We start from the raw sequence: 24,796 nt of genomic DNA, 5'->3' as shown, positions 1-24,796 counted from the left end.
ACAGGGCACATACTGCTCTGTTTGGATCATTCATTATACATATATGAAAAACAAACTCAGCCGCATATCATGGAATCAGCAGCAGCTGATTTACTGCTTAACAAAAGAAAGTGATGTTTAAGCAAATGCAAGTCTACAGAAACTACAGCTTTTTACCAGAAGCATGATAAACATTTTGCTGGAAACATGTGTCGTTATTGGCTTTGTCTGCCAGAGTCCAAATAATTGTGAACCACTATTAACTTAACAGTTCTTAATAGTCTTAGTCAACGCGAACACTACTGATCTGATATTTTGCTATTTGGATGAACCATTTACCTTTGTTTTTATTTTTTCTGAAAACAAATCTGTACCCCATAAACATATATAGATTTTTTTAAAAATACCACACTTATTTGAAGGAAATAGAATTACATGTTGCAGACACTAAGAAGTGAATGACAGATATAGCATTGTACTTAATGGAGAAACTGTAAATTTTGGAGAGAAAAGGTAAAATATATTGTACGTATCTATATAGATACAGAATGTCATTACTGCTATAAAATTATAGTTGTTTCTTTTGTATTACTATTGACTTGTGTTGCAGTGCTGCTCACTGTGATGCTGTCTTGCATACAAGTGATCATTTATAATATTTAATACCAATATGATAAAATTGCAATGATTATTACAAGATATGCCATTTAAGGTACCATTGGAAAGGCTATAATTTGCTAAGTATGATAATATTGTTTGTGTATGTATCATCTTTGTATGATACGTTATGAATGTGTGATATCTGTATCCAAAAGTTTGTGCTGTGCTATTGAGTTACATCACCCAGGCAGATTAGCCTCAAGACTGTTCAGATTGCTTGGTGACTCATCAAGGGCCATCAGTTATACGAGACCAGGGAGAGAAACCAGGGGCTGCACCTAGGAGTCATCGGGATATGTAAAGACAGGCCTGTGATCAGGGGGACTGCAAATGATTTTCCCTGCCCATGTACTGTGAACTTGTGTTGGGAACAAGCCACATGGCAGAAACTATAAAATGCAGCTTCACTATCTCCATTTTGTCTTCATTCCTGCTTCCTATCTCTGGATCAACTTCTCTACATCTGAAGCTTTGAACAAAGGACTGACAGACCCATCCAGATACTGGATATACTCTAGAGGAACTGTACAAGCCTGCAAATGCCACAATACTGCTAAGAATCTGATATATATGAACTTTGCAATCATTTGTATGTATCTGATGCCTTTGATCATTTAACATCTCCCAACTTGTTTGTTTCTTTCCTTTTATAAAAAACCTCTCGTTTTAGATACTAAAGGATTGACTGGCAGCATGATATTTTGGGTAAGATCCAAACCAATATTGATCTGTAATGTGGTTCACACTTTGGGGATCAGGAGAACATTTTGGTAAAGTGAACAGAGTTTTAAATAACTTTTCTCTTTACTGGACCTACTTGCTGATTGGGAGCCAGAGACTGAAATGCAATAAAGGGGACCGTGTATTTCTTTTCGGGATTTCTTGATAACCAGTGTGGGGAATCAGGAGCACTGTTTGTGACTGGTTGGTGAATAAAACTTTAGTTAGCCACTAGTTTTGGGAGAATCTCCTCTCCTCTTTGCAGCCTGCCTGGACCTTGGCATTTTCAGGTGGGCTACCCTAGGCATGGATGGGTCACAGTCACAGGCCCCAAACTGGATCAGGGCACTGTACAAACATACAGGTAGACAGTCCCTCACCAAAAGAGCTTATAGATTCCAAGACAAGAAGGGTCTATCGTCATCTAGTCTCACCTCCTGTAGTTTACAATCTAATTTGACACACAATACGACAAGTGAGTAACAAACAAGAGGGAAGTGGGGGAAGGAGCATATAGTAAGACCAGATGGGCACATAGGTTAGGTAGGTGTAGATATTTATTTACAGTTGCACCTCACTCTGTAGCATGCCCTTTCCAGACCCATAAGGACAGTCTGCTTCAGGATGCTAAATCCTCCATAATGATTAATTAATAGTTCCAAACAAATTTTAAAGGGCTTTATTCTTTCCAACATACAATCAAATCAGCTATTCCCAATTGCTGCTCAAACTACACATCTTTGGTTCCATAGAGTTTAAGGTCAGAAGGGACCATTAGATTATTTAGTCTAACCTCCTATATATCACACTTAATTTAACCCAACTATTGCTATATTGAGTCCAGTGACCTTGGTTAAACTAAAGCATTTTAGTCCTCAGATGACTAAACTGTTGTGTGCCATTGGCAGAGAACAAGACAGACCAATGTGCCACCCAATGCCTGAGGCCCCTACAATGGCAGGGAATAGATTAGCTGAGAAATGTCGAGATAATCCTAGCAGGTGAACCATGCCTTCTGTTGCAGAGGAAGGCAAGCCTCCCTTTCTCCCTCTGCCAATCTGACTTGGGGGTGTAACCTTCCATACCCCAAATTCGGTGATCAGTTTGATCCTGAGCATGTGAGAAAGACATATCTCCTGCTATGGTCACTCTGAGGCTTCAGATGAAAGCAAAAACAAACCCAGAATACAGCTAGCCAGTTGACTTGAGTGAGACACCCAACAGAAGCAGGTCTCTGGAAGGGGCTTGAAGGAATGGATAGTGAGCTTGGATCACCCATCGAAGGTGTCCCATTGCAAAGGGTGTAATGGAAGACAGAATGGAGACATTTGTGAGATGGGTAGACAGGTGAGTGTTTAAGGCTGGTATAATTGACCAAGAACAAGGAGGCATCGCGCAATGAGTTAAGCAGATAAGTGGACAGGAAGATTTATGAAGGGCTTTGAATTTGAGAACAGAAGACTGAATTTGATGTGATGGAAAGAGAGACCCAATAGACATGAAAAAAAAAGGGTTAGAGTCAGTGCAACGGGCCAGTGAAGTGATCTCCACAGCTGCTTTTGAATGGATATTGGTGATGAACGTGAATGTCACAGACATGGAGTTTGCAGCAGCAAGAGGTATAGCATAAGCACTTGGACAAGTGTCAGAAGAACAGATAAAAATAAAATGTTATGAGAAAGCAGCAGCAAAATTTAAACACCTCCTGAGCAGAACAAGGGAGGAGTCAAGGATGACTTCCAGGTTATGGGCGTGAATGACAAGGAGAGTAGTGAGGCTGATGACAGCAGAGAGAATGTGGGTAGTGGGTAAGGTTTGGGAGGAAAGATAAGGAGTTCAGTTTTAGCCATGGTAATGTTCAGTCCTTCAGATGTTACACCACAGTCCATTAAAATTAGGCAATTTAAGCAATTTGGAGTAGTTACCTGGGCTCATACTGCTTTAGATCACTGGCACTTGGTGATTTTTAATTTGTAATTCCCCTAAAAGGGCAATTTTCAAAGGTCAGAAGTTGTCTCGGTATACTATTTATGAGCCGGCCCACTGCTAAAGGCGCCTCCCCCCGGGGGAGGGGGGGGGGTCACTGGACCCAGGACACAACTGATTGCGTGGGAGTCACAGGGTCAAACAGAGGGAACCAGAAGAGGACATCGAGCAGAGAACCCCAGACAGCACCCACTGCTCCCGGAAGGCGTCAAGGGAGCTGGTGGATGATGCTCAGATGAACTCTGCCTGGATTCGTGAGTGAACAGAGTAGGCCCCACAGTCACAGAGCGCCTCCCCAGCCAACCTCCTCTCCCTGGTCTTGTAGATGGCCATTTTGGCCAGGGCTAGGAGGAGATTGATGAGGTGCAGGTAAACATGCCTGGGATTAGAATGAGACTGAAAATGCTTAGACTGTCCTAATATGACCAGGGCATCTGGTCAGCTTACACTACTTGAACTGTTGTACTTGTTCAACTTCTACTGGTTAAAGCAAATATCTATCTGGGGGTTTTATACTGCTGCCCGTCATCAGAGTAGCTGAGTTCCTTCCTATAATGGCAAAATCCTGCATGGACTCTTCATAGAGTTACTAGCACTTCTCCCTTTTCAGAGTAAAACTCTGCTTGGGGTATTACTTTTGATAGTTTAGATTTTATTAATTTCTTCCTCCCCTTTCATTTTTGTTGGTTGGTAGCTAGAGTACATCAAAAATAGGAATGTCCAAACCATGGAAAAAGTCTAATATTTCAAAAATTGTCATCATCTGAACTGGAGTGAAATATTATGTTTCATGAAATGGAGTTCCAAAAGTTTTCAATGGGAAAATGTCAAACACACACAGTTGCTGGATAGCGTATCCTTGTGAATTTCCTTTCCTGATGATAGAAGCAGCTAAAGTTTGAACAAGTATCAAAACTATCCTCATGGTTTTTTAGAAACTTTTCAAAACATGTCTTAATGAACAGATTTCCTTCACTCCTTCCGTTGCTAATGGAGAGGATCAAGATCCTAAATCGAAATTGCACTACATTTGTACTTAGCTCCAATTAGATGGTGTTTTCAAATCCATTCCACAGACATCATATCATTTATATAGGTTCGACTGTTTTGAAATGTCATCTACAGGATGTCAATTCAAACACGAATTGTTCCAAAATACACCATCTTCAACACAGTCCACCAAGCACCATAGCAATAGATAAGCCACCAAGAGAGCCAAATGCTTTAAGTTTTCACTGGCAGATCCAGAGTAACTCCTTTGCCTGCACAGGAGATGCTCTGAAATTACATCAGTGCAAATGAAGTTAGAGTCTGACTCTGAGCATAATCTGGACAAATTATCACTCTTCATTTTGGGTCTCTAGATCTGATCTTCTTAAAGTGGTATTCTGATCACCACTACCCATTATAAATGTCTATTCTTGAAGATTTATAACTGAGCAACAAAACTTTGCTTCAGTCAAACTTGGAATCAGAAAGTTACAACTCTGAAATGAATTGTTTTGCCTTATTTTTGCAAAATGACTATTAGATTTTAAAATGAGTACTAAACCTCTCAATTCTTTCTTTTATACCCCAGTTATCATAGGGTCCTCATTTCTTATGCTGTCTGCCTTTATAGTCTTGGGCAAGTCACATCAAGAGTTTGTCCCACTCTCTCCAACAGTAAAATGGGGATAATGCTTGTCAGAAGAAAGCAGTGTATAAGTTTGTTTCCCTCTCTAGAGTCTATCAAACTGTTTAATGAACTAGCATCTCTCCTTACCAATGTTGTTCTCTAATTACTCAGTATTATAACTATTGCTGCACTTCAAAATAGACATGCAGATTAAAAATGTCAATAAAAATACAATCTGACTTAAAAAAAAGCAGTATATGCTACAGGGCCATACAGCAGTTAACAAAAAGCCACTATCCATTCACCCATTTTCATTATTTGTATGGGCATTCTTCATTTTCAGATAGAGGAGTTCATTCACGTATCCTACCAAACATCGGCACACATCTAGATACTTTGTTTTTTCATCTGCATACATTCATGAAGTCTAATGAAGGTCTCTTTTGAGATGAAGCATGAGTCCAGCAATTGCAGTTGCATTGTAAACCAATGAATATATATTTCCACTGTAAGCCATTAATAGAAATGGGTTTAGTTCCAAAAGTAAGCATGTTTCTTTAAAATACCTCATTTTACTAATGTCATTTTAAGTTACCGCTGAAAAGGAGCAATATTTTAAAGAATAATATGGTGATCTCCTAATGCAGAACCCCACAACTTAAACATGTTCATTACTCCCTGCCCTTCCAGGGAGCCGATATTTAGAGCTACATCAATCAAGGTCCCAGTCCTGTAAACATGTAAGTAATCTTTATATATAAAGAACAGTCCCATTGATTTCATGGAGCTGCTCAGGTGAATAACAGTTCGCAGAATTGCTGGGTGGGTCAGAAAAATAAATTAGTTTGATAAGAGCTGATCTGAGATGTACATGATGAACAGAAAGTTTTCTGAGCTGCCACAGAACCACTCCACTCCAAAACTCAAGTGACAGAACACTCAGCCAATAAAACACCAAGTCAGAAACATTACATCATCTGAAGAAGCTCATTGGCTGACCATTCCCTTATGACATGGTGTTTCCATTAGTTTTCAAAATAATACCTATGCCACACGTTTTTGGTCTGAACTATTCCCAAAAGTCCTGTCACCAAAATAATACATGCAAGATTAATCTAACAGTGTTGGAAATTTTCACTAGATGCTGTGAAACTACACTTGAATGGTCTCCTCTGGAGGCAGAGCTTCCACATAAGCCATTATAGTACAGTTGTTTAAGCACTTGGGAGGAAAGCTGGTCAAACTTCTTGCAGAACTAGTCTGTTGAACTTATCCTTTTTTATTTCCAAGTTGTTCAAATTTATAGAAATTTTTAGCTGTTCATGTTCATTGATCAAAATTATTCAGTGACTGTTTTAGTGTAAAGTCTTTGGATTGTACACAGGTTACTGTGCTTTAAGCATTGCTTCTAGCATTCAGTATTTGCACTTCAAATTCAAGCTCTTTCGAATGGAAACAGCAGCTCACATAATATGTTTCTCTTCCATGACTAGTTGGTTTTACTCTCCGAATGGGGTTTTCAGAGTGAGTACTCATGAAGTCAAAATACACTTTCCAGGAACATTCTGCAATATTTGCTTAAATTTTGCTTTAGAGGAGACCAAAATAAATCTCTTGTGAATACTTGTTCAAATTTCACAAGTAGCTGCAAAGCTTCCCCAGTTCCATCAGTTTATTCAGTGAATTTATTCTCCTTTTATGTTCACACGTGTGACCAGATTTCAGTTTTCACAAGTTTGTTATCTGCAATCATTCAGCAAGTGTTTTGAATAGATAATTGTCTTCTCAATAATTGCTTGTAAACTACTCACTGTAACTGTTGCTTTGAGTATAAAAATATGTTAATCAAGCTTTACAATTGGACATCTAAGTCATATGATTGTTTCTCATTCCTGATTGGATAACAAACTTTTGTAAGCAGAAGGAAGAGTTTCATGAATCAGTGGTGTCAAAAACATTAATGCAAACCCATTTACAGGAGCATGTCATGTATGAATTTCAGATGACATTTTCTAGTTTAACACAATCACAGTGTCTGTTCATACAGAAGAAACGCAACCATTTTTAGAACTGCAGATGAACACAGGCTAACTACCAACATAAAGAGAAGCACTTACTCAGCCTGATCAATGTGTTATTTTACACCACTTTTCAGCAGTTATTTATATTACAGTACCACCTACAGGCTCAGAGGCACATCAGGAGACCTAGTTTTACAAAAAATTACAACACACAGAGGTAGATGTGAAACAGTTTTTCTGTTTCAAATCTCTGGAGTGTTCCACACAGACATCCTAATTTAAACTTCTCCCTCCCTTTCTTCAGGGAGTTTTTGTTGTTTTGTTTTGTTTTGGGGGGGGAGAAGAGAACGGGAGCTGGGGGGCAGGAGGATCCTGTTCATTTCCACGCCTACCAGCCAGAAACCTGATCTTGTGTACTTTATAAATTTGTTGGGTGAGCAATAGGGACTTCATATCTCTTCATTTTACCATGGAGACTAGGCAGACCACAAGACATTGAAACAATTATTAATTGGATTAATTACTTACACATCTTTAATATATGTGCCAAGACATAGCCTAAGGAAGGTTTCTTTCATCCTCCCATGGAACTATTTCAAAAGTATGTCAAGATGAAGAAAGTGTAGCCGTTCTTTTAAAGTTCTTGAAATATGGCTGCATTATATATGCAGTATTACAGAAAAGGGGGGGGAGGGGAGATAATATCATCCCATCTGTTACTTAGGGTAGTGTATGGATCTGGCATTGTGAAGGGGAAACATACTTACATAGTTTCATACTATGGTACCACTACCTCCACCACCAGTCATATGTGGCCAATACACACAAAAGTGGGTTGTATCCCATCAGGGATAAGAAATAACAGACTAGCCACTCTGCATACATATCCTGTGTTTCCAGGGGCGTGAGGCAGCAAAACTAATTCGATACAGAGGGAAGGGGGAGAACTCAGAATAAAAAAATCTCCACAGCCTCTCTTTCTAAGGTTGTTATGGTCCATTATCTTTATTCTAAAGTTTCCAAACTGCAGTATATCTTACATGGCACTTGTTATGTATGCTTGGTTATCCTATATGGCTGGATACATATGCTAACTAGAATATTCTAAACCATTTGAAATGTACAGAGTTAAGTGTTTGTTTGAAAGAAGGTCAGAATGATAAAACATCCCACTGCAATCACAAGGAAACCAAATAAGTAACTTGTACAGTGGAGGAGAAGAAAATGGGCCTATAAGAAACACTGCTCCGCAGGGCCCTCTCCTCCCTATTCCTTTCTCTTAGTTCTACTTGGAAACAGACCTGGGAGAAATGGAGAATTAGAGGTGAACTAAAACTAAAATTTTATGGCTGTATTCTCTCCCACTTGAAGTCTTAAAATTGAGACCGGATAGCTTTCTAAGTGATATGCTATTGATCAAACAGACGTTGATTGGAGCAGGGACTTGAATCTGGGTCTCCCACGTCACAGGTGGGGGCCCTTAACTACAGAGATATAGAATCTCCCTCTTTTTTGGCCAAATTAAATGTTTATTTAATACCAAGTGGAACAGCACCCATAGCAGACATGAATACCCACGATAAAATTCCCCACAGCCTCGTGGTTGGGGCAGTGACCTGGGAGATCACAGATGCTGGGTTCAGTTTCCTGCTCCACATCAGGCAGTTGGGATTCAAAAATGGGTGTCCCTCATCCTGGGTGAGCGCTCTAAACTTTGGGCTATTGGATAAATGTGGGACAATTACTCCTCCAGCTATGCTGTCTGCGTGGTCTGATCTGGTAGATGTACTTCAAGATAATCTCTGCATACATCTACTGCACTGGGTCTTGCAGATGATATCGGTGAAGGAATGCCCATTTTGTGAGCCTGCAGGGCTTAGTCATGAGATAGCCACCAAGCTCCTTGGTGGTGTCAGGACTAAGGTGGCTGCATGCATCTCCCCACGTGCAGAAATTTAGGGGACTTAGCTAGTGGAAACATAGGCTGCTAGGGAATTAGGTGCCTTCAGGGTTAGGTGTCAGCTGTGTGGGGGTTTGTGGGATCTAAATTTTGGACCCAGAAGCTTAAGTTAAGCTCCTAAATCCTTCTTGTGAATCTAGCCCCCACTGTCTAGCACTTCAATTACTGCAAAATGACTGATATTTCTCTCTAATTAAAATGGCAATGGTATGATGCAACTTTTGTTTTAAAGCAGCTGGATGGTCAGAATTCAGAGTTTTCGACTCAGATATAACCACTTCAGAGCAGCATGAATCCTCATCATCACTTAAAATACGAGCGTACCCAGTCCATAGGGTGCAGGTCCAGCCTCAAAACAGGTAACAAAGTGACTCAGTAAGAAAGGCCAGGGGAGCTAAAAACACAAGGACAAGATGATGATTAATGTTCTGAAGGGCTCCAACTATTACAAAAGCATTAGAATGTTTCCATGGTTACAAGTTTACCCTAACAAAGGGAAAGCAGGCTTTTTAGGCAGGGAACTATTGACGGCTTGCTGTACTCTGAGTGTCCAATAAAAAAAATGGTATGACAAGAATTTGTGATCAGCAATTAGAATAGCATAACTAGGCAACAATAAACTGCGGAAGCCTAGTAGAGGATGCCATTATTATGGGGAATTATTTGAAAACAACCTAGAATTATGGAAATTAGAGACAGAAAATACCTTTTAGGTCATCTAGATTATCCCCCTTGCAATGCAAAATGATTTTCTAAGTTATTGAATTTACACACACACACACACACACACACGGCAATTCTACCTATAACATCGTCCCTTATCCATCTCATCAACTTATCTGTCATGCTCATAACCTCTCATTCTTCATCTCTCTCCCGGAAGCAGGAGCATTGTCCTCTTGCTAAGAAAGTTGACTTTTTTTTGTGGGGTGGTGGGAGAAAACCACAATGCTGCATCATTCTGGGTTTTATATCCTCAAATGACGCTGCACAGCCTGAATGTATAGTATTGTTTGGTCTGCCTACTTAGATCCTGCAAGTTTCTCCTCAAGGGAAGACTCTTACTCCTGCATGGAGCCATTCAAGGGGACTGTGCATGGGAGTGCCTGTAGATCCCTTTGTGGGAGCCTGAAAAATCTGCACACAGACTTCTCTCCTAAACCATGTAATTTAAAAAGTACTAGTTACATGTTTAATCAGCAGCTATATAGCACCTAAGGTGTATATAACTCTTATGATAGATATTCAGATGTTAATTTTTAACATATTTATCCTCAACACCCCTGAGAGACAAGTGCTGGTATCCCCATTTTACAGATGGTGAACTGAGGCACAGAGACACTAAGTGACTTATCTAAGGTTCCACAGGAAGTCTGTAGTAGAGCAAGGAAGTGAACGTAGGCCTCCTGAATCCCAGACTGGTGCCTTACCCACTAGGCCATACTAGTTCTTTGTAAGAGTCAAAAAACAAAAGTTTATAGCTTTTAGCAAAACTTTTATAGCTCATCTTTCAACTTAAAAAAAAGTTAAGAATTAGGAACCAATCACATGCCCATTGGAGTGAACAGGGATCTTCCCATTGACTTGAGTGAATATTGGATTGAGCCTCAGTGGCTTACTACAGTATCACAAACGGACTTTAAACCTAATGCAATCCTTATTAAATAGTGATTTGAACTTTTCAGACTGAATGTTCTCTGCAGGACAGTTACTATCATATGGTATCCCGAGAGAAAGTTAGGAGGCATCCTTAGACCAATACTGACATTTAATGGAAACCCTCACCCCTGGAAGATATTTTTGGATAATTTTCATAAAACTGGTGTATGTCTGTGCCCAATATGCAAGAGAGGTAGGAGAATGTTGCCATGGTTACTAGTTTACCTTAAAGTAAAAAACCTGCTTTTCTTTTGTCTTATAAGTGAAAAAATAGAAAACAGCTGTTTTTGCTTTATAACTGAATGTATTGACAATCTTAACTGACTTATGTAAGTTTGTCTGTGAATGTCCCCTGCTTTTTCAAAAAGTCAAACCAAATGCAATATTTTAAAATGTTCCCCCCTATTGCTTCCCAATCTTAACCCTATATCTCAGCATTCATTTTCTTGAAATATAACATTTAGGGGGAAATAGCCTACTAATTTTAACAAGATCATATAAGAAGTAGGAGTGTTAGCAGCAGAGTTGGGTCCCAGAAAGACCCAGGGAGCAAGAGAGCAGGGCTCCGATCAAAAGATCATTGATGTAAATGGATAGCCTCCCTTTGATTTTACTCAGCATTGGATAAAGTTGCAGAAGAGCAATAGCAAATGTTGATTGCATGCTGTTCAGGGCAGGGAGGGACCTTGTCTTTCTGCCTGCACTGCAGTACAGAGCACATATTAGCATGCTGTAAAACACAGACCAACAGCATTAAGGTTTTGCTTCATTATTTTAGATTCTGAGGGAGCAACAGCAGGCTAGTCACTACTCTGGAGATCTGGGAAAAAATCAATCAATCAATCAATCATGTGAGGTTCCTCTTCACTTCTTCCACATGCCGCAAGTGAAAGATGCAGTGAAGAATCCCACTACACCTACTCCCTTGCTCTGCTGGGGAGTGAAGATGATGCAATCTGTACAAGTTCCAGCTGAAGAAAACTTGCTACAGAGTGATACTTGGGGGGAAAAAATTACTTCCTTTTTTTGTGGGGGTGCTACAGAGTGATACTTGGGGGGAAAAAATTACTTCCATTTTTTGTTCTCCCTTGCGCGCACGCACGCACACACGCACACACACCCTGTTCGCACTGTTGCAAAGCTTTCTACATGGGGCTATATCTTAAATCAATTTGGAAGCTGGAACTGGTTCAGAAGATGGTCACCTGCTTGGGCTTCAAGACTTGCTGGGGTGCTGAGTGATCTTCTGGATAGGTTGTAAAAGGTGCTGGTTTTTACCTATAAAGCTTTTACTGGCCTAGATCCAGCCTACCTGGAGAGACCACCTCAAGCCCCTTGATCCACTGCCACTTTTGTGGTCAGTGGTGGTGCTGATGTTAGATGCCCCCTTGATACAACAGCAGCTGGGAAGATTTTCTTTGAGAGATCCCTGGGATACTGGAATAGTTTGTATGTGGTTACATTTTGGGGCATACTTCAGAGCCGATTTGTTTCGCCTATCCTTTGGAGAGAGGTCAAGAGATTGATGGACAGGCAGATATGTTGAGGTGTCGGTATTTGATTATGTGTTGTTGCTTGGTAGGAGGGGTGTGCTGATAGTTAAAATTATAAATAAAATGCAATACAAAGTAAATAAGGGTTCTGAAGCTGTATAAATCTGAAAATAATGTATAATGGGGCAGCTGTGAGGTGAGGAAGGGACTATTGACCAGGAAACATGAGGTTGAGAGTAGCAGGAAACATGAGTGCGTACAAAGAAAAAAAGGGGCAGAGGGGAAAAGGATAGAGGGCAGCTGGCAGCAAAGGACGTGTGAGGAAATGGGCCTGGAGAGGTGTGGACCAAGTGGCCAACGAGGAAGGGGGATGTTCCTTGTAAATTTCTTGAATTAAGCTGTTGGGCTGTGGCCCTCCTTAGAGCTGTAAAGGAACTGTAAAGGAGCCACAGCAATAAGCATGAAGCTTGCAAAGTCCACAGAGACTTCTTTCATTCCCTGTAAAGGACGGGCATCACTTCTGAACCTTGGAAATGCCAAAGGCACCACCACCTTGATAATGTGCAGCAGGGAGCATGGAACTTGCAAAGCCCACAAAATATTGACTAGAAATTTTAATATATAGATGAAGTTGTTATTTCTTTTCATTGGGGAGCTATGTATAAAATGCATTTTAAGTCAAGCTGTTACTAAATTATGTAAAAAAATTTCAAAAATGACATCTATTTTTTCTAAGCCACACATAAAAACAACTTGTTTGATTAATAAACTGTCAAAATAATGCCATCTGGACTAGGTCTAAGCAAGTTAGATGTAAGGTGGAAAAAAAAAAAAAACACCCCCCCCCCCCATCTATTTAGTGAAAGGTGGGAGGGATGTCAAAATCATGTTACAATGGAAATGGCCCTGCAGCCTAGGGCTTAGTCCTACAAAATGTTGAGGAAAAAGGTGTTCAGCACTTCCCAGGAGATGCTCAGCCCCTGATAGGAATGGTCTCAATTGTGGAGTGGCCACCCTAGCTCAATAGCAATAATTCTTTCTTTAACCCACCTATTTATGTATATATATTATATGCGCCATACTGGATCACACATTACACTGAGTCGATTAACACCATAAGGTCCTAGTGAACTAAAGAGGATTAATGCAAACCTGAACACAAAAGATCAAGAGTATTGCAGGTTTTGCACTTTTGTGCATGGAATCAATACTGAAATTCACCCATCATCCTTTCTTACAACCCTGAAAAGCTGATTATAAGCTATTCCATTAACTCTAATTGGAGGTGTAAAGTGAGAAAACAGCAAGAAGCAGAAGTCTTACATGGAATTAAAATAAAATGCAACCTCAGCAATACAATTGGAACTCAGATTTGTCCCTATCACTTGAATGCACCAGCAGTTGCTGTATTACACCTGTTTTTCTATCCACCAGCCTCACTGTGGCAGACTCGTATTGCTTCAATTGGCATATTTATGATGAAATTTTAACTTATTGAGTCACACCCTACTGATAACTCATTACTTAACTATATTGCATTTATTATAAGACGACATGTAAGCAGCTCAACTGTTTGCATAACAAACAAGAGTATGACTAATTATTCAAACTCGTTGTTAATCTCTGCTGATAGATGGGGGCTGCAGATAAGACAAATGAGGACAGTGACTATCATAAATAAATGCTCCACAAAATCACTGCCTGGTCAAATACATTTCTTCTGGGTCTTTAGCAGAACTGGGCAAAAATTTTCCAACAAAATAAGGCTTTTGCCAAAAAATACAGTTTTGGATCAACATAAGAATGGCCATATTGGATCAGACCAATGGTCCATCAAGCCCAGTATCCGGTCTATGATAGTGACCACTGCCCAATGCTTCAGAGTGAATGAACAGAACAAGGCAGTTATCAAATGGTCCAGGCCCAGCTTCTGGCAGGTAGAGATTTAGGGACACCTGGAGCATGGGATTCCATCCCTGACCATTTTGGCTAATAACCATTGATGGATTTATCCTCCATGAACTTTTCTAATTCTTTTTTGAACCCGATTATACTTTTGACCTTCACAACATCCCATAGCAATGAGATCCACAGGTTGACTGTGTTGTGTGAAGTACTTCCTTATGTTAGTTTAAAACCTGGTGCCCATTAAATTTCATTTGGTGATCTCTAGTTCTTGTGTGATGTGAAGAAGTAGAAGACTACACTTCCTTATTCACTTTCTCCATATCATTCATGATTTTATAGACCACTATCATATCTCCCCTTAGAAAAGAAATGACTAAGCTGAACAGTCCATCTTTTTAATCTCTCCTCATATGAAAGTTGTTCCATCCCACTAAATCATTTTCATTGCCCTTCTTTGTATCTTTTCCAATTCAAATATATCTTCGTTAACCAAAACTATTCACAAAAGACAAGTTGAATTCCATGAATACCTTCAGCCAAAAAGGTTAAAAACCTTCCCCAAAAACAAAAGTTTAAAAAAAAAAAAAAAAAAAAAAAGATTAATTTCAAGTTGAACAAAGCATGTAATTTGACTCAAAGTGAAACATTCTGTTTGACCTAAAACAACTTTTTTTCCTGGTTTTTAGTTTCAGCAAGAGTAACTTAAAGGACTTCCATCTTGGGGCAACCCACTTTTTTCCCTCCCCCTAGTTCAGTCAATAAACTGATATCAATTATTTCCCATGCTCTAGTCTTCAGTTACTTTGTTTGATACTTCAGTTTGCTGTCATTTGTCCTAGAAGCTAACAAAAAAAATGTTCTCTATATGCTGATGGCTGCTTGCTCATTACAGCATTGATGATAATTAAGGCATTTCAATTCTTGTACACAATAGTAATATTGGAGTCCAGGGCACAATTAAAAGTAGCCCATTTTCATAAAACATCTGCTTGCATTGGTGTAAGGCATTATAAGCTCCTTCGCCATTAGTCTGCTGATTGCAATCCTTTATCTCAGAGTTCTTTACATTTACATATATTGCATGTATCAGTTCTAAAATGCGCTATACTGGGTTATAGGCATTCCTTTCTTATTTTCACATATTTAACAGATATAATTGATCTCATATATAGCTGCACACAAAACAAGTTATAATGGGATAGAAGCAACAGCAACAAAAGACCATGGTGATAGATCAGCTTGTTCTATCTGTAAATGGCTATTTGACTGAGAATAGAGTACAATAGCAAGTGTCAGCAGAAATGTACAACAGTTCTACAATCCTACTTACAGTTTAGACATTTTAAAACTGATAATTAGGCCAAGACAAGGATAAAATTCATTTAGTCTCATGCATCACTCTGCTAATCCCTGTAATTCTGCAACCTTGAATGAAACAGACTCAATTAACAATGAAAGGAACAGATACCTTGAAAAGAGAACATTCCAGCACAGAATTGTTGCAGTCAGCTTGTCAGAGGATGTATCACAGAATGAGTTGCATGGCATGTGCTTATACCCTTGCAGTGCTGCCCCTTCTGAGCTATCTGATCTGCACGGCAGTCTTTGCCAGTACTGGAGGCATTTACAATGTGTATGCTGTATTCATGCACAATAAGGAAGCATAATCAGTGTCCCTCTACCATTTGTCTGGAAGCATCAGATCTTTAGACCTATCTGAGTCTGATTGGCTGGCTGCTGGGCTCACTGTACTTTTCTTGCCTTAACCTTCGGCTGTGTTCAATATGTTCCCCAAGGGATACATACGGAGAATTGGCTGTTAGGGAAACAATAGCAGGTTAAAAAACCCAACAACAAAAACTAGCTTTTCAATGGATAAGGCTAATATTAGTTTTCCAAGGTTGTATGCATGTTAAACAAGGGCAAACCTAACAATGGATAACTTCACAATAGCAAACTGTGTTTACACACTGAAAATATTATAAACTGCATCTGCTTAATACTGCGCTGAAGTGATCAGGTGGTTTCCAGTTTTAAGGAGAGCTAGTATAATCAGCCTTAAATCAAAGCAGATGGGAATGACAATATATTAAAGGAGGTTATTACAAACTCTAGAGGATACAGTTAAATAAGGATAACTAATCCATCTTAGAAAGGTATTATGAATTGCATCACTGAAGCAAGAATAGCCCTCCTGTATCTATTTTAGATTTTACAAGGCGGGGTAAATGAAAACACAAGAGTATAGAAGAGTGGTAATGCTTTTTTTTTTTTTTTTTTGGAAGACATTGAAAAATTTCTAGTGTTTAAATGTCATTGTGGTGTGTGTCTGCAGAGACACGAGTAGAGTTAAATAAAATACCCTTTTAAGATGTGCACACTTGCTGCACTTCACTAGTATAGGTAATTTTACACCAATTGTTTCACAGCATGAATCTGAGATTCTTAAATATTTTACAATGTGTTATTCTTGTTCCCCCCCCCCCCAAAAAAAAAAAAATATTAAGCTATACATCTTTCAAAAGTGCTTGAGTGACTTTGGAGTGTCCATTGACACTTTGGCTCCTAAATCCCATTTCCAAAAGTAACAAGCATTTGGGCACCCAAGTCACTTAAACACTTGAATTTTCCCCAAAAACATGGTGCCCATCCCTAGGAGAGATAATTTGTGAATTATCCAGAACCTTTATTTACGATACACAGGTCACAAGTATCCCTGAACTCTCCTATACTTCACTATCCTGAGGTGAAAAGACCAGTGTAAGCAGCCCTTCTCCTCCGCTTCCTCTATTAAATGGATTCTGTAACTCCTATGTACTATGCTTTATTCCAAATGACATTTCACCATCTTAAAAATAATCTAGGCTATTAGTTCACCAGGGAATCTTCTAGGACATAGAACACAGCATAATGTATTGTTTTTAAGCACTTTCCTTAGTTGCCTCAGCTGAAGCTGTAGGCATGCTGAGAACAGCTATGTTGTAACATCCAGTAGGGTTCAGAAAGCTTAGGTGAAACTTAAAATTCATTACAATTCAATAATTAAGGAGACAGTAATAAAAATATATTACTGTTTGTGTTCAATAGATAGGAGTAGTGTTTTTAGAATTCAGTATTTTTAATTAAATAGAGGAAAATCTTTGACACTGCAGGGTATATAGTACATTCAGGGGAAATATTGTTTCAGTTTTAGAACACTTACTTCCACAGCAAACATACAAAGTGGATGCAGAACGCATGCTTCTTAGGTGCCAGAGGCATGATCTTTCACCTTGTGTCAGAATTTTACAAGCACAAATTCACAAGAGCCATTGTCACCAACTGGAAGTGCAATGTTTGCTAAAAGAAGCAGCACTTTTCATCTGCAAAACCCTTACTGCTTTACACCCTAGTGCAGAAAAACAAAAACATTGGTGTGCGCATGCCACGCTCGTCACTGTCCATGAATCTAATGTGATACAGTTTTTCATCTATATTACAAACAGATTTTTTTTGCCACAGTTGTTCAAGATATGATGGATGAATATCACTGTTTGAATACTCCATTCTTATTGCTAGATGAGTTAACTCTGTCGCAGGCAACACAACACAGAAGCAGTTCCTTAGAATCTTTGTTAACATTTTCCAATTTGCTGGGGTAACTTTTTTTTAAACTCACCCTGAAAGGTATGGGATAACTACAGTCTCAGGGAGGCTGTCATCCCCAAAGTCATTAGCTGGAAAATTACACAATAAATCACCCCAAAAAAATCAGTTTATACACTCAAGGGCAAAGAGTCTTTTAGGGAAAACCACCTGGGCAGCCCATGATTTGAAGGTAGGGTGCTATTAACAGCCTCCCCACCCACACCATTTCCCCATCAGGGATTACCATAACCCAGACCTATGGTTACTACAATGGACTACACTTCCCAGCATGCTTTTCTTTCCGGGATCTCAAAATGACCACTTGTGAGCTACCAGGAGCCACTCTTGGATTTGTAGTCCACCTGCCGCAAAGGAATGGGGCACCAGTGTCAGGGTGGATAGAGCTATGAAGCATATATGACACTTGCCTCTCTGCCCCACTTTAGATGCAGCTCTAGTGCTGAAACAGTTGGGAGGGGGGGGGGGGGGCGGAAGGGGAGAGTTGAAATTTGACATAAAATAGCCCTCACTGAAGAGCAGCATCTGTGTGTGTAGTGGTGAAAATTGCTTTGATGTATCAGACTTCACAGCCTTTGAAAATCATTTTGTAAATGTGCAATACTCTTGATATACTCTTGTAGCACTATTTATGGAAAGTGTTCAGACTGAAAGTTGAGCTACACATATGCTCGAGTGTATAGCAAAGCTCAGTACCGCTTGAGGGTAGCCAGGAAAGAGACTGTGCCCCTCTTTTGCACCTCCTAAATTTTGGGGTCTCCAAAGTACCAATACAGCCCCAGGAGCTACAATAACTTACCCCGCCTGCAATAGCTCCCTTGAAAGGCATCCAACACCACAGAATCGGCATGGTGCAGTAGTTTCTGGGCCCGCCCCTTGCACGGCCCAAAATAGACAGACATGGCTCTACTTACTCTCCACCTTTCCTTGTACCCTTTGGGAAATCCCCTGTGGAGTAGGGACACAGCAATCTCTTGCTCCTCTGAGTGATGGGGTTCAACTCTGTCTGGTCCTTATATGGACTGTGCAAAGGTAGGAGGCAACTCCCTCTCCCCCCCACTGTTCCCATAAGATCCAGGAAGAATATGGCCCCACGTGTTTCCTCAGAAGCACCAAGTATAGAGGGCTTCTCAGGGAGAGAAACAGTGGCAGGAACAGATCTAATCAATGAACCTGACAGATGAAAAACAGGGAAGAGGGAAAGAGACAAAGGTTACAAAAATAAGAGTATTAACCAGCATTGCCATTCCCAAGCATTAAAAAACCTCACAAGTTAGACCCTCAAAATCATGAGATAGGCTTCACAATCATGGGATACAAGTATGGAGGGTTTGTTTTTTGTTTTTTTGGTTGGGGGGGGGGGGGGGGAATTTTTGGTTAGTTTTCCTTCTGAGCCTTCAGGGTGCACTCAGACCCACATTTCCAGGCTTTTCTCCACAACCGTGAGGGCTAGAAACTCGGGTTAAAAAAAGAAAAGCTGAGTTTCTCAAGTATCACATGATTCCAGCAACTGGAGATTTAAGAAAAACTCCATTTATGGCAAGTATCAATAAAATCTCCAATTGGCAACACTGGCTGAGTTTAAGAATAGATCTGCGATAGTGAATGTTATAGGGGAGGATAGAGGGAGCATCAATTGGTGTGTCAACGAGGGTAGAGGTATACACACTCAGGTCATCTGGAAGGAGGGAAGCTAGGGTCAACAGATTGCTACTGAGGCACCAATCCTTAGTTGGATCTGTGCCATGCCCCATTAATTTTATAGGAGCTCTGCACAAGTGTAGAAGTCCACCCATGTCAATTCAGTTGCAAGATAGAGGCCCCCCATGTTTGAAGTACTCCTAAATCTATCTGCATTAGGGGTTACTGTGGGAACAGGGAAGGAAGGTGATTGGCTTTCAAGGAGAGGTCTGCTGCTTTAGCTTTACCTGCACGTGCATGTTTGCAGCGGGGAGTGAAGTGACTCCATGCTACTTTCCCAGCTCCACTTGAAACGCCTTTCCTTGCCTATCTGAGCCTGGCTCTCACTAGGCTCAGGCCAGGAAACACAGTTATACATTAAATGGCAGTCTCTCAAACTAGTTCTCATGTATTTTCACATTGAGTAATTGCACAGCAAAGCAACTGCCATTATAAAATTAAATAAATACTTGAGACTGACAGGTATGCTACTGAAACAACAATCAGCATTTTTGTACATTATTCATAGAATCCAACCTTACAATGGAGCACACAAACACCACCAATGCCAGAGTCAAAGTCCAGCAACACTGAAATGCAAAGCTTTCTGCAGAGGTGAATTTTAGCATCCTAAACCCTGAAATCCAAAACAAATGACAATGCCAGTGAACAAAGAAATAGAAATACAGCCTTGAAACCTATTAAGAAAATAATATTCTTCAGAAGAAAAAAAACACCACAGTCTTAGAGGCTGTCACTCTTTCTTCATCAACTCACTTCACAGGCACACTGATGCACAAAACTCAACTGGAGTACTGTGGCCTTATGTCTATTTCAGAAGGCTGATATGCTTTGTTTCTCAATTTGCTTAAGCAGTTTATCATATGTGTATAGACATTTTCTGTCAGGGTACACCACAGAAATCCAGTTCAATAAAGATGGAGTTTTTTGATCTCCATATAAAAGGTATAGCAACCAGGGAAGGTGCAAGAGCAGAATATTTATTTGTTTAATCTATTATTCCAGAGCTTTTAAAATCTCCCCTCCTCACCCCAATAGAAAGGGGCTTTCAGAACTACTGATTACTAGGAAGTTGTGATGGCATTAATGTGTTTTAGTTTATATTGGCAATAATATCACCATGAATTATCTTGTTTGTTGTACAAGCTTCCAGTTCTTACAGCCCTCCCCACACTTGCCTATTGGTCAACAATATTTCAGAGAGGAAAGGAAGTGCAGCAGCATGGGCATTGTGGGGACAACAGGTGTTCTCTAGGGCACATTGTTACCCAGCTGGCTTTTAATTGACACGTTCAGTTTTAAAGCACTGCTTAGCCTAAATCACCAAGGACAATATTTAGACTTTGTATGTAAAACAGACCTAATACTATTTTCTTGCCACCATCCCTTTTGTCTCTTGTCATTTTAGACTGCTTCTTTGGAATCAGTGACCGTCTTATTTTATGGGTGCACAGAGCCTAGCACAACAGGGCCTTTCACTAATTTGGGGTTTCTACATGCTATTGTAATCATTTGAAATGTTATTTCTCTTGTCTAATGAGTTAGATAAAGTTAGTATACTACCAATAAGCTGTGTGTGCAATGAAACTAATTCTCATAAGGACTTTATTATATTTTTATGAACAAAATATAAACTTGTCCAGATTCGAGTCAGTATTTATTTTAACAATATTCCTTAAAGAGGGCATTATGGTTTCCATCCAGAAGAAAAAAAAAATCAGACAGCATATTGGTAAAAATCAGATGCATAATTATTGGCTTTGTTAGCATTCTGACATAACTAGCAGTGACGAGCAGAAGGATACAGACTTCAGACAATCTGTGCGAAATGGTCTGCACTCTCTGCCATTATTTACTTTAGCAAATCCCAAGAGGAAACCCTGGTCAGCAGATTACAGAGCAAGATGAAAGAAAAAGACTAGAAGTTGAGTGAGGTTACTATCATCTGTGTGAATCATCCCTTCCTGTTATTTGCAACTTGAGAAATAAGATATTTGTTCCCCACACCAGCTAGAGAGGAAGCTATTGTTAGGTAAGTTTACAACGTTCAACAAAAGGCTTAGTATCGGTAAAGTGATGATTAGCAATAACTCCTAGTATACGGGTACTGGGATTTCAGTGTGCTTGGAAGTCCTTCAGGTGTGTAGTTGTACAATTGTCACCTTTTGCACAATTACAGTTTTGTTGTTCAGTTGCAAAATATAATCACACACTTAAAATTGTTTTTTGCAACAAATGTGTTATCTGAAGTACCATGCAGATATGACAGGCTGTAACCCCTGTGTTCACACCTTTTTACAAGACTATGATAAATTCTGTACAAAGTAAGCCTTGTGAGGTATCATTTGAAAACCCAATTTGCTGATAATTATTGTTCTGGTAAAATACGTGAGGGGATATTGTACGTAAAGTTATAAAATTCTACTGTAGGACATTACTGAGGCATGTTCTAAGTTTAGAAAAACAACTGCAAACCAGTTCCTCAGAGACAAAAGGCCTCTGCCAGGTGACAGTGAACTCAAATGGACCATCACCTGATTAAGTGGCCATTCTTTGGCAGGGGAAAAAAAAAAAAAAGAAAAAAAAAAAAAAAAGCATGAGCAAGCAATTTACACCCTGGCAAAGAAACAGCTAGAGGTTTCCATTCCCCCAGACTGCTTCCTGAACCCCAGCTGAAGATGATTCTCAAAGAGGAGGAAAAAGTATAAGAATGAGGAACAGATGCCTCAAGTTATTCCTCTCTCCTCCTCCCCCCCACCTCCCACACAGCAGCCAGCTCAGGAACAAAAAACAGTTTAGGACTGAGGGAGGGATCCTATCTAAAAGGAATTCAGACAGTAAGACTGCTGAAGCATGTGGGGAGAGATTTTAGCTTAGAATTCACTTAGCTTGTTAAATTAGGCATTAATTGCATTTAATTTTATTTCCTTGTAACCAATTCTGACTTTTATGCCTCATTACTTGAAATCACTTAAAATCTTTGTTAAACTTGTTTTATCTACCAAACACTTCAATGAAAGCACGCTGGTTTAAACTCCATTTGAGATAACAGGATTTGTGCATATTTTCTATTAATAAAATGACAGATATTATGAGCTTGTGTAGTCCAAGAGAAGGCTGTGCGTCTTGTGCTGCCCATTTCTGAGGGGGTCTGGGACTGGAAATTGCCTGGTGTTGATCTGCAGTGTAATTCAAGAATGGCTGGCCACAGCACCCATAAGTATAGCTGGGAATAATTTACATTATAGAGGCTGTGTGAGAGCAGTAGTTTCTCTCACAGTGAAGCACTGTAAAAGACACCCCATGTTGGAGAATAAGGGAGGGGGATAGCTGTTCAACAATCCAGATTGTACCCAGCATAACGTCACAAGAGGTCCAAAGGTCTACAATTGTCTATCTCAAAGAGAAAGCTGAATGTGAAGGAGCCTTAAGCACTAATGGCAACCTTGTACTCTCCTCTGAGATACTGAATTTACTGAAAGAATTACTGTATATTTTAATCCTATAGCTAAATTTTTGGATATAGGACATTTACATCCTTTGTTTTCTGCAACCCATACTAAAAAGAGACTTCTTTATCATCAGGAAGGTGTTTATTGGTTGTCCTGTAAGGTCTAATGTTGGGAATTACTGCAATGTTTGTTTTCAAGGCCTTAGCTAAGCCTATTTGAAATACCACTTAGAGCTTAATGTAGATGCAATGTACCACCTTTTAATCTGGGCTGATTTATGGGTTGAGGAACCTAAAACAAGTTAACCCTGGGTCTACAATATGTGCTAAGTGGTTTTTCAAGAGGGCTAGAAAAACACATGTAAATCACCCCCCAACCACCACCATTTTTGCTTGTCTAGGAATGGCCTACCCTTACGATATACACAGTGATACACTTTGCTGGGTATATAATCCAAACACTGCCACGCTGCTCTTGGTGACTCAGAGAGGAAAGAATCAGTAACATGTTACCTGCATTTCTAATTTCTCCCCAAAAGAAACTAAGGGAAATTTGCTTCAATCTTTGTGTAAACTATTCAGGCCAGACAGACTGGCTTGTAAGATTAAGGCTCTAATTTGGAAAACAAATGAAACTGAATGCAAAACAATAAGTCATCCTGGCCAGTGCTGAAACGAAGGTAGAACTTCTAAAAACCTTTATATAATAAATGGTAAGAAAGGGAAGAATAGAAATCAATATGAATTAAAAGGTAAATATAAGCAATTGATATGGAAAGCTAAAGTTATTAGGGGAAAAAATCTAAGGCTGACAGGGCTAAGTAAAATAAAAAGGAGTGCTAAAGATACCACAGGGGAAAAAAAGTCCTTGCACTTAAATTACTTGTTGGGTGCTAAGGCTTTTTTAAGTACGTTAGAAACAAAAGAAATCCTAGCAAGAGTTTAGGCCATTAGTAAACTATCTGTAATGGAAGCAGAAATGGAAGACGTGTTCAATTACTGTTCTGTATTAAGAAGCAGAACGATGTACTTGTATCACATGAGAACAAAGTACTTTAACATCCTCCTTTAATTACTAACAGAATAGAAACATCTACTAGGTTTAAACAATTTTAAGTTAGCAGCCCATATAACTCGCACCAAGGATCCTAAAACGGTTCGCTCAGGGGGACTTTGGCCTGGTGAGGTTAATTTTTAACAAATCTTGGAATACCAGGGAAATTCCAAAAGACTCAAAGAATGCAAGTGTTGTGTCAATGTTTAAAAGAAAGCAAGCAGGATGACCTGGGTAACTATCAACCAGTTAGTTCCAGATCAATCCCGAGCAAAATAATGAAAGAGGCTGATAGGGGATTTGTAGACTGGCTCAGGGGCCATCCTGGGCTGGCCCTGCAGACAGTCTGCATCAGTTTCCTCTTTGAGGTTCCAAAAATAGTTCATTATACCCAGACTCCCAAAGAACAGTATTTCCCATTGCTTGACAGTAACTCACATTTTAGAGTGAGCTTCACAACCCTCCTTCTTGGGACTACGTGCTTCTAGCACTGGCCTGTAAGCTTTCCTCTCAGTTCCAGGCATTGCACAGCCCTCTTTCTTGGGGCTGCAGCAGGGTAGACTTCTTCGCTTCAGCACCTTCCCCCTTGACTAGGGCTTGGAGCCTCCTTCTGAGACATCTTCCCTGGCTGGGTCAAATAACTCAAGCAGTTGTCTGCTCTGGTTATCAGAAAGGGGAGCCTTCCATACCCACTCCTCAAGGGTTCTTATCCAAAGCCCTTTAAGGGAACAATGGTCTGGAATGGCCCTACATTTTCCATCTCCCAATTGCTCAGGAAATGTCAATACTGCCCCTGGGAGTGAACCTCTCAGACCAGGTAGGCACTGTGTGGAAGCTGTAGCACCAGCAGAAGCTCGGGTTAGCCATCTGAGCTCATGCCCACCCTGGGCCCAAGCTTGGGTAGCTAGCCTGAGCCTCTGCCACACCATCCACATAGCTCT

The 24,796-nt window shown here is 39.9% G+C and overlaps 1 protein-coding gene across 27 annotated transcripts in view; it reads right to left on the bottom strand.

Annotated features, from left to right (window-relative positions):
* Nucleotides 1-24,796, bottom strand: part of SORBS2 (sorbin and SH3 domain containing 2) — a 400,789-nt gene that overhangs the window by 362,543 nt on the left and 13,450 nt on the right. Inside the window, exon 1 of one of the 27 annotated variants that reach the window (XM_067551610.1) lies at nt 15,473-15,775. The exons of the other annotated variants lie outside the window; for them this stretch is intronic. The gene's annotated coding sequence lies outside the window, so the exon portion shown is untranslated. Of the gene's footprint in view, nt 1-15,472; nt 15,776-24,796 lie in introns of those variants that run through there. 27 annotated transcript variants of the gene reach the window in all.

The sequence above is a fragment of the Emydura macquarii genome, unplaced genomic scaffold, assembly GCF_026122565.2.
Source record: "Emydura macquarii macquarii isolate MOO-44397 ecotype Brisbane River unplaced genomic scaffold, CSIRO-AGI_Emac_v2 contig_1363, whole genome shotgun sequence".
Lineage (NCBI taxonomy): Eukaryota > Metazoa > Chordata > Testudines > Chelidae > Emydura > Emydura macquarii.
Note: the sequence above shows the minus strand (reverse complement) of the source record. Positions and strands in the feature narration are given on the sequence as shown.